Genomic DNA, 10,005 nt, shown 5'->3' with positions numbered 1-10,005 from the left:
GCATGCTGGGGGTTGTAGTTTTTGCAACAGCTAAAGGCACACTGGTTTGCTACCTAACTCAGTGTTTTGCAACCAGTGTGCCTCCAGCTGTTGCATAACTGCAACCCCCAGCATGCACGGACAGCCAAAGGTCATGCTGGGAGTTGTTGTTTTGTAATAGCTATAGCTTTGCCCACCCCACCATGTGAATGTATAGGGTACATTCACATGGTCGGGTTTACAGTTTAAAGGGAAACCCGCTGTGAACCCGCCTGTGTGATTGTAACCTAAGAACACTACACCTACACAAAATAAAGTGTAAAACACTACATATACATACACCCCTACACAGTTACCCCCCCCCCCCCAATAAAAATTAGAAATGTCTGGTACAGCACGGTTTTTAAACGGAGCCTCCAGTTGTTGCAAAACAACAACTCCCAGTGTTGCCGGGTAGCCATTGACTGTTTAGGCATGCTGGGAGTTTTGCAACAGCTGGAGGCACCCTGTTTGGGAAACACTGCCGTAGGGTAATTTTGGTATCGGAGACAAGTGTAATTCCTGCATCCGGGTCAGTCCCTATGCAAATCCCTAATTTAGGCCTCAAATGCACATGGCGCTCTCACACTTCGGAGCCCTGTCGTATTTCAAGGCTACAGTTTTGTGCCACATATGAGGTATCTCCGTATTTGGGAGAAATTGCCTAACAAATTTTGGGGGGCTTTTTCTCCTTTTGCCCCTTATGAAATGGTAAAGTTGGGGTCTACACCAGCATGTTATTGTAAAAAAAGTTACATTTTTTTCACTAACATGCTGGTGTTGCCCCATACTTTTCATTTTCACAAAAGTAAAAGGAAAAAAGACCCCCAAAGTTTGTAACATATGTGGATGTAAAATGCTCTGCGGGCGCACAACAAGGCTCAGGAGTGAGAGTGCCATGTACATATGAGGTGATTTGCACAGGGGTGGCTGATTGTTACAGCGGTTCTGACATAAACTCCAAAAAATAAATACCCACATGTGACCCCATTTTGGAAACGACACCCCTCACGGAACATAACAAGGGGTATAGTGAGCATAAACACCCCACAGGTGTTTGAAGAATTTTCGTTAAAGTTGGACGTGAAAATTATTTTTTTTTTATTTTTTTCACTAAAATGCTGGTGTTTTCCCAAATTTTTTATTTTCACAAGGGGTAATCGGAAAAAAGCCCCCCGAGATTTTTAACCCCATTTCTCCTGAGTAAGGAAATGCCACATATGTGGATGTAAAGTGCTCTGCGGGCGCACTACAATGCTCAGAAGAGAATGAGTGCCATTAGGCTTTTGGAGAGAGAATGTGTTTGGAATCGAAGGCCATGTGTGTTTACAAAGCCCCCCGTGGTGCCAGAACAGTGGACTTCCCACAACTTGTGACCCCATTTTGGAAATTACACCCCTCACGTAATATAATAAGGGGTGCAGTGAGCATTTACACCCCACTGGTGTCTGACAGATTATTTGAACAGTGGTCCATGAAAATGAAAAATTTAATTTTTCATTTGAACAGCTCACTGTTCCAAAGATCTGTCAAATGCCAGTGGGGTGTAAATACTCACTGCACCACTTATTAAATTCTGTGAGGGGTGTAGTTTCCAAAATGGGGTCTGCCATAGAGTTGTATTGAGGGGGCGTGTCAGCCGCCGCTTCTGGCGGTGGTCAACCCACCCCCTTCCTGCGGGCTGTTGAGGCCCCGTACAGGAGATCACGGGGGCCCCAGCGGTCTGACCCCCCTGCGATCTGAAACTTATCTCCTATCCTTAGGATAGGGGATATGTTTTTCACCACTGGATATATCCTTTAAGGTGAACAAGGGCTGAATCCTTAACCCCTTCAGGACGGAGCCCATTTTGGCCTTAAGGACCGGAGCGTTTTTTGCACATCTGACCACTGTCACTTTAAACATTAATAACTCTGGAATGCTTTTAGTTATCATTCTGATTCCGAGATTGTTTTTTCGTGACATATTCTACTTTAACATAGTGGTAAATTTTTGTCGATACTTGCATCCTTTCTTGGTGAAAAATACGTAAATTTGATGAAAAATTTGAAAATTTTGCATTTTTCTAACTTTGAAGCTCTCTGCTTGTAAGGAAAATGGATATTACGAATACATTTTTTTTTGGTTCACATATACAATATGTCTACTTTATGTTTGCATCATAAAATTGACGTGTTTTTACTTTTGGAAGACACCAGAGGGCTTCAACGGTCAGCAGCAATTTTCCGATTTTTCACAAAATTTTCAAACTCAGTATTTTTCAGGGACCAGTTCAGGTTTGAAGTGGATTTGAAGGGTCTTCATATTAGAAATACCCCATAAATGACCCCATTATAAAAACTACACCCCCCAAAGTATTCAAAATGACATTCAGTCAGCGTTTTAACCCTTTAGGTGTTTCACACGAATAGCAGCAAAGTGAAGGAGAAAATTCACAATCTTCATTTTTTACACTCACATGTTCTTGTAGACCCAATTTTTGAATTTTTACAAGGGATAAAAGGACAAAATTTTTACTTGTATTTGTAGCCCAATTTCTCTCGAGTAAGCACATACCTCATATGTCTATGTAAAGTGTTCGGCGGGCGCAGTAGAGGGCTCAGAAGGGAAGGAGCGACAAGGGGATTTTGGAGAGTACGTTTTTCTGAAATGGTTTTTGGGGGGCATGTTACCTTTAGGAAGCCCTTATGGTGCCAGAACAGCAAAAAAAAACCACATGGCATACCATTTTGGAAACTAGACCCCTCGGGGAATGTAACATGGGATAAAGTGAACCTTAATACCCCACAGGTGTTTCACGACTTTTGCAAATGTAAAAAAAAAAAAAAAAATTTACCTAAAATGCTTGTTTTCCCAAAAAAATTGTATTTTTAAAAAGGGTAATAGCAGAAAATACCCCTAAAAATTTGAAGCCCAATTTCTCCCGATTCAGAAAACACCCCATATGGGGGTGAAAAGTGCTCTGCTGGCGCACTACAGGTCTCGGAAGAGAAGGAGTCACATTTGGCTTTTTGAACGCAAATTTTTCTCTGGGGGCATGCCGCATTTAGGAAGCCCCTATGGTGCCAGGATAGCAAAAAAAACCCCACATGGCATACCATTTTGGAAACTAGACCCCTCGGGGAATGTAACAAGGGGTTAAGTGAACCTTTATACCCCACAGGTGTTTCACGACTTTTGCATATGTAAAAAAAAAATTTTTTTTTTACCTAAAATGCTTGTTTTCCCAAAAATTTTACATTTTTAAAAAGGGTAAAAGCAGAAAATACCCCCCAAAATTTGTAACACAATTTCTCCCGAGTACGGCGATACCCCATATGTGACCCTAAACTGTTGCCTTGAAATACGACAGGGCTCCAAAGTGAGAGCGCCATGCGCATTTGAGGCCTAAATTAGGGATTGCATAGGGGTGGACATAGGGGTATTCTACGCCAGTGATTCCCAAACAGGGTGCCTCCAGCTGTTGCAAAACTCCCAGCATGCCTGGACAGTCAACGGCTGTCCGACAATACTGGGAGTTGTTTTGCAACAGCTGGAGGCTCCGTTCTGGAAACAGTGGCGTACCAGACGTTTTTCATTTTTATTGGGGAGGGGGGCTGTGTAGGGGTATGTGTATACGTAGTGTTTTTTACTTTTTATTTTATTTTTTGTGTTAGTGTAGTGTAGTGTTTTTAGGGTACAGTCACACGGGCGGGGGTTCACAGTAGTTTCTCGCTGGCAATTTGAGCAGCAGCAGAAAGTTTGCGGCAGCTCAAATTTGAAGCCAGATACTTACTGTAATCCTCCGCCCATGTGAGTGTGCCCTGTACATTCACATTGGGGGGGGGACATCCAGCTGTTGCATAACTACAACTCCCAGCATGCCCGTTGGCTGTCGGTGACTGCTGAGAGTTGCAGTTTTGCAACAACTGTAGGCACACTGGTTATGTATCACTGAGTTTGTGACCTAACTCAGTGTTTCGCAACCAGTGTGCCTCCAGCTGTTGCAAAACTACAACTCCCAGCATGTACGGTGCATGGTGTACGGTGACTGCTGAGAGTTGTAGTTTGCAACAGCTGGGGGCACACCGGTCGTGAAACACTGAGTTAGGTAAAAAAAAACTGAGTTTCACAACCAGTGTGCCTTCAGCTGTTGCAAAACTACAACTCTCAGCAGTCACCGACAGCCAACGGGCATGCTGGGAGTTGTAGTTATGCAACCAGCAGATGCACCACTACAACTCCCAGCATGCACTTTAGCTGTTTGTGCAAGCTGGGAGTTGTAGTTAGACAGCAGCTGAAGGTACACTTTTCCATAGAAAGAATGTGCCTCCAGCTGTTGCAAAACCATAAGTCCCAGCATGCCCATAAGGGAATGCTGGGAGTTGTGGTGGTCTGCCTCCTGCTGTTGCATAACTACAGCTCCCAGCATGCCCTTTTTGCATGCTGGGAGCTGTTGCTAAGCAACAGCAGGAGGCTGTCACTCACCTCCAACGATCCAGACGCTGCAGGTCAGTCCCGCCGCCGCAGCTGCTCCTGGGGCCCCGATCCCAACAGGGGCGCCGGGGATCGGGGTCCCCAGCACCCGGGGTGCACGTCCCGCACCCGCTCACGTCCTCCAGAAGAGGGGCGGAGCGGGTGCGGGAGTGACACCCGCAGCAGGCGCCCTGATTGGTCGGCCGGTAATCCGGCCGACGAATCAGGGCGATCGTGAGGTGGCACCAGTGCCACCTCACCCCTGCAGGCTCTGGCTGTTCGGGGCCGTCTCTGACGGCCCCGAACAGCCAGTAATTCCGGGTCATCGGGTCACTGGAGACCCGATTGACCCGGAATCGCCGCAGATCGCTGGACTGAATTGTCCAGCGATCTGCGGCGATCGCCGACATGGGGGGGCATAATGACCCCCCTGGGCGATATGCCGGGATGCCTGCTGAACGATTTCAGCAGGCATCCGGCTCCGGTCCCCAACCGGCTAGCGGTGGGGGCCGGAATTCCCACGGGCGTATGGATACGCCCTCGGTCCTTAAGGACTCGGGATTCAGGGCGTATCCATACGCCCTATGTCCTGAAGAGGTTAAGGGGTTAAAGGGGTTCTCCAGGAAAAAACTTTTTTTTAATATATATATAAACTGGCTCCAGAAAGTTAAACAGATTTGTAAATTACTTCTTCAAAAAAATCTTAATCCTTTCAGTACTTATGCGCTGTTGAAGTTGAGTTGTTCTTTTCTGTCTAAGTGCTCTCTGATTACACCAGTCTCGGGAACTGTCCAGGGTAGAAGTAAATTCCCATAGCAAACCTCTTCTACTCTGTGCAGTTTCCGAGAGAAGCAGAGATGTCAGCAGAGAGCACTGTTGCCAGACAGAAAAGAACCACTCAACTTCAGCTGCTGATAATTATTGGAAGATTAAGATCTTTTAATAGAAGCAATTTACAAATCTGTTTAACTTTCTGGAGCCAGTTGATATAAAAAAAGATGTTTTTTTCCTGGAATACACCTTTAACTCCTCACAGGTGTTTCACAGGTTTGCGTTGATGTTAAACATGAAAAGGAAAAGTGTGATGTTTAACACTAAAATGATGGTGTTACTCAAAATTTGTCATTTTTACATGGAGTAATAAGAGAATATGTGGACATAAAGAGCTCTGCTGAAGCGCCATTGGGCTTTTGGAGAGATCATTTTGCTGAAATAGTTTTTGGGGGGCATGTTGCATTTAGGAAGCCCCCATGGTGACAGAACAGCAACATTTTAAGCCCAATTTCTCTAAAGTAAGGAAATACCCCATATATGGACGTAAAGTGCTCTGCTGGTGCACTACAGGTCTCAGAACAGAAGGAGCGCCATTGGGCTTTTGGAGAGAGAATTTTGCTGAAATGGTTTTTGGGGGGCATGTTGCCTTTAGGAAGCCCCCATGGTGCCAAAACAGAAAAAAAAAAAAACCATGGCATACTATTTAGGAAACTACACCCCTCAAGGAACGTAACAAGGGGTATAGTGTGCCGTAACAGGTTTGTGTTGAAGTTGTAATTGAAAATGAAAAATTAGATTTGTAACACTAAAATGGGGGTAATAAGAGAAAATGGACCCCAAAATTTGAAGCCCAATTTCTCCCGAGTAAGGAAATACCCCATATGTGCACCATTGTGCTTTTGGAGAGAGAATTTGGTTGGAATAGAAGTCAGGGGCCATGTGCTTTTCCAAAGCCCCGTGGTGCCAGAACAGTGGACCCCCAACATGTGACCCTATTTCAGAAAGTACAACCCTCATGGAATGTTATAAGAGGTGCAGTGAGCATTTACACCCCACTGGCGTTTGACAGATCTTTGGAACAGTGGGCTGTGCAAATGAAAAATTATATTTTACCTGTGGGGTATAAATGCTCACTGCACCCCTTATTACATTACGTGAGGGGTGTAGTTTCCAAAATGAGGTCACATGTGGGTGTTTTTTTTTTTTGCGTTTATGTCAGAACCATTGCAACTATCAGCCAGCTCTGTGCAAATCACCATTTTAGGCTTCAAATGTACATGGTGCATGAGCCCTGTTGTGTGTCTGTAGATCACTTTACACCCACATATGGGGTATTTCCGTACTTTAGAAATTGCGTTATAAATCTTGGGGGGTCCTTTTTTCCTTTTACCTCTTGTGAAAATGAAAAGTATGGGACAACACCATCATGTTAGTGTAAATTCTTAAATTTTTTTACACTAACATACTGGTGTAGACCCCAACCTTTCCAAAATTTGTAACGCAATTTCTCTTGTGTACGGAAATACCCCATATGTGGCACTCAATTGTTGCCTTGAAATATGACAGGGCTCTGAAGTGAGAGCGCATGCGCATTTGAGGCCTAAATTAGGTATTTGTTCAGGGGCGGACCCGGATGCAAGCGTTACAATTGCCTCCGCCACCACAAATACCCTAAAGCAGTGTTTCCCAAACAGAGTGCCTCCAGCTGTTGCAAAACTCCCAGCATGCCTGGACAGTCAATGGCTGTCTGACAATGCTGGGAGTTGTTGTTTTGTAACAGCTGGAGGCACCTTTTTTGGAAACACTGCTGTACGAGACGTTTTACATTTTTATTGGGGGGGGGGGGACTGTGTAAGGGTATGGTACATGTAGTGTTTTACCCTTTATTTTGTGTAGTGTAGTGTCGTGTTTTTAGGGTACAATCACACGGGTGGGGGTTCACAGCGAGCTTCCCACTGGGAGTTTGAGCTGTGGTGGAAAATTTGCCGCAGCTCAAACTTGCAGCAGAATACTCACTGCAAACCTCCGCCCGTGAGAATGTACCCTGTACATTTACATGAGGCAGGGGGGGGGGGGGGGGGCGGGTGCACAAACCTCTCCAGCTGTTGCAAAACTACAACTCTCAGCATGGACTGAAAGACCGCGCATGCTGGGAGTTGTAGTTTTGCCACAGCTGGAGGAACACTGGAGAGGAAACACTGAGTTAGGTCTGTCAATGCATGCTGGGAGTTGTAGTTTTGCAATGGCTGGAGGCACACTGATGGGGAAACGCTGAGTTAGTCTAACTGTGCTTCCTCACCAGTGTGCCTCCAGCTGTGGCAAAACTACAACTCCCAGCATGCACTGACAGACCGTGCATGCTGGGAGTTGTAGTTGTGCAACAGCTGGAGGCATGCAACTACAACTCCCAGGATGCTGAGACAGCAGTTTGCTGTTCTTACATGCTGGGAGTCTTAGTTATGCAACATCTGGAGGGCCACAGTTTGGAGATCACTGTGCAGTGGTCTCTAAACTGTGGCCCTTCGGATGTTGCAAAACTACAAATCCCAGCATGCCCACACAGCAATTTGCTGTCTGGGCATGCTGGGATTTATAGTATTGCGAGATCTAAAGGGCCACAGCTTAGAGACTCTAAACTGTGGTCCTCCAGACATTCAGGCCACTTACCCAGATCACCGTCGCCACGACATCAGGATCACTGTCATCACAACCGTATGACGTCATCGCAGCCGCCACCGATAACCTGGATCCGGTGAGCTCCACCGTTCCCTCGCTTTGCCCGGACACCCATGGGTGGGCAGGGCGGGAGAACTGAACTTTAACCACCCCACCCTCTGCGATTGGTCGGTCGCTTCTGACCGATCAATCGCAAGGATAAGAGGGGTGGCACCTCTTTTTTTTTTCTCACCTACGGGTGAACAGTCTGCCGCTGTCCGGATAAGAAAGCAAGAGTTACGGCCAGCATGGACACTATTGCACGGAGCTCCGGTGGGAGCTTGAAGTAATGCCGTAGATCTTATCAGCACTGGGTGATTATAATGTGTTCTGTCACACTATGCTCACAAAATAGTTTTTGTACGGAAACATGTGACTAAATTAAAGTGATTTATTGGAGAACACGGAATACATGGTGTGAAGTGCATTTATTGTATGGGACTATGTTGTGCTGAGAAACCGTGGAGACTCGGGTGCACTACACCACAGGTGCTAATTACACCCTCTACCTTATTTATGTTGAACCTCTTTTTTTTAAACCATTATAATATTATAACTCAGGCTATTTTTATTTTTTTATATTTTTAATCATTGTCCATTTTTTTTGTTTTTTTGCTGCTTTTCTTTTTTTGATTTATTTTTATTTTATTTAATCCTACCTTGGGACTTGCCCATGCAATTGCCTAATCAGTAATAAAATACACTGCGATACTTCTGCATCACAGTATATTATGTATTATCAGTTGTGTGACAGTTTTATATTCAGAGTGTACAGTGTGTGGCAGTATTATTATCAGAGTATACAGTATGTATGTAGTAGTATTATATTCAGAGTGCAGTGTGCAATACTGTGAGGAGCTTTTCTTAGTTTAGATTTACAGGATGAAGATCTGCTGCAGACATGAGGAGGTGAAGATTTTTGGGTAATAAACTATATGGTCTGTTCACTTTCACATTGCCGGATTTAATTGTGAGCAGCATGTTTCCTGCTGTGAATTTGAATCGGGGCAAACTCTCCGCAGCAGATTTTGAAGTCAATGTGGTCTGCAGTGGATTTTTCAATGTCGAAATTCCACTGCTGAACATCTGCCATGGACAGCCGACACCGATACAAAGTCGAAGCAGGAAACACACTGCAAAGGTCCCCTGTATAAACTAGCCCTAGGGGTATTTTCATACGTGCAGGATCTTCGGCACCTTTTTCCGCATATTTCCTGCTGCTGTTTTTTTTTTTTTTTTACCAATTAACTTCTCTTAGTAGCGAAATCAGCTGCAGAAAATATGCAGCAGATCCTGTATGTGATAACAATGGATTTACCAGATGGAGAATTAAAGGAACTACAGAAAAAATCCATCACTTGGAGACTATAATGAATCCTGACTATATTTGTGATCAGTGGGGGGTCTCAGCACTGACATTAATCTAACCAATCAAAACTCTTGACATGTTAAAAATGTTTTTCTGATCAGAATAATGCTTAACAAATTTTACTTGATATTGTAGAAAAAAATGGCTGAAAATGGACTAAAAACAATAAATAAAAAAATATATAGGAACATAGGGGTAAATTTGTCAAAACATGTGCACAGGAAGAGTGTTGCAGTTGCCTATAGCAACTTGTCAGATTTCTTCTTTTATTTTTCAGAGGCAAAACTTAAATAAGTAATCTAATTGGCTGCTATGGGCAACTTCACAGTGTCACGCTAAAAATTTCTGAAAATAAGGCTGAAATTACGGACCAAAAATTAGCAGGAACAAAGCCTTATAGGGGTACTGCACCCCTAGACATCTTATCCCCTATCTAATAGGGGATAATATATATGATTGTGGGGGTCCCCCCACAATCTCCAGGCTGGCACTGGGCCTTCTGAACATGAAAGCTTGGAGCTTACGTGTTTGTGATCATTCATGTCTATAAGAGAGGGCATGATGGCTAGTACATAGCCATCATGCCTCCTTTCATAGACATGAATGAAGGGGGCGTGACTGCTGTGGTTGCTCGTCATCAGGCATGGAGCGGAGTGCGCTCCGTGCACAAGATG

This window comes from Hyla sarda, chromosome 3, assembly GCF_029499605.1.
Source record: "Hyla sarda isolate aHylSar1 chromosome 3, aHylSar1.hap1, whole genome shotgun sequence".
NCBI classification, from domain to species: domain Eukaryota; kingdom Metazoa; phylum Chordata; class Amphibia; order Anura; family Hylidae; genus Hyla; species Hyla sarda.
This window is presented reverse-complemented; position numbering follows the sequence as displayed.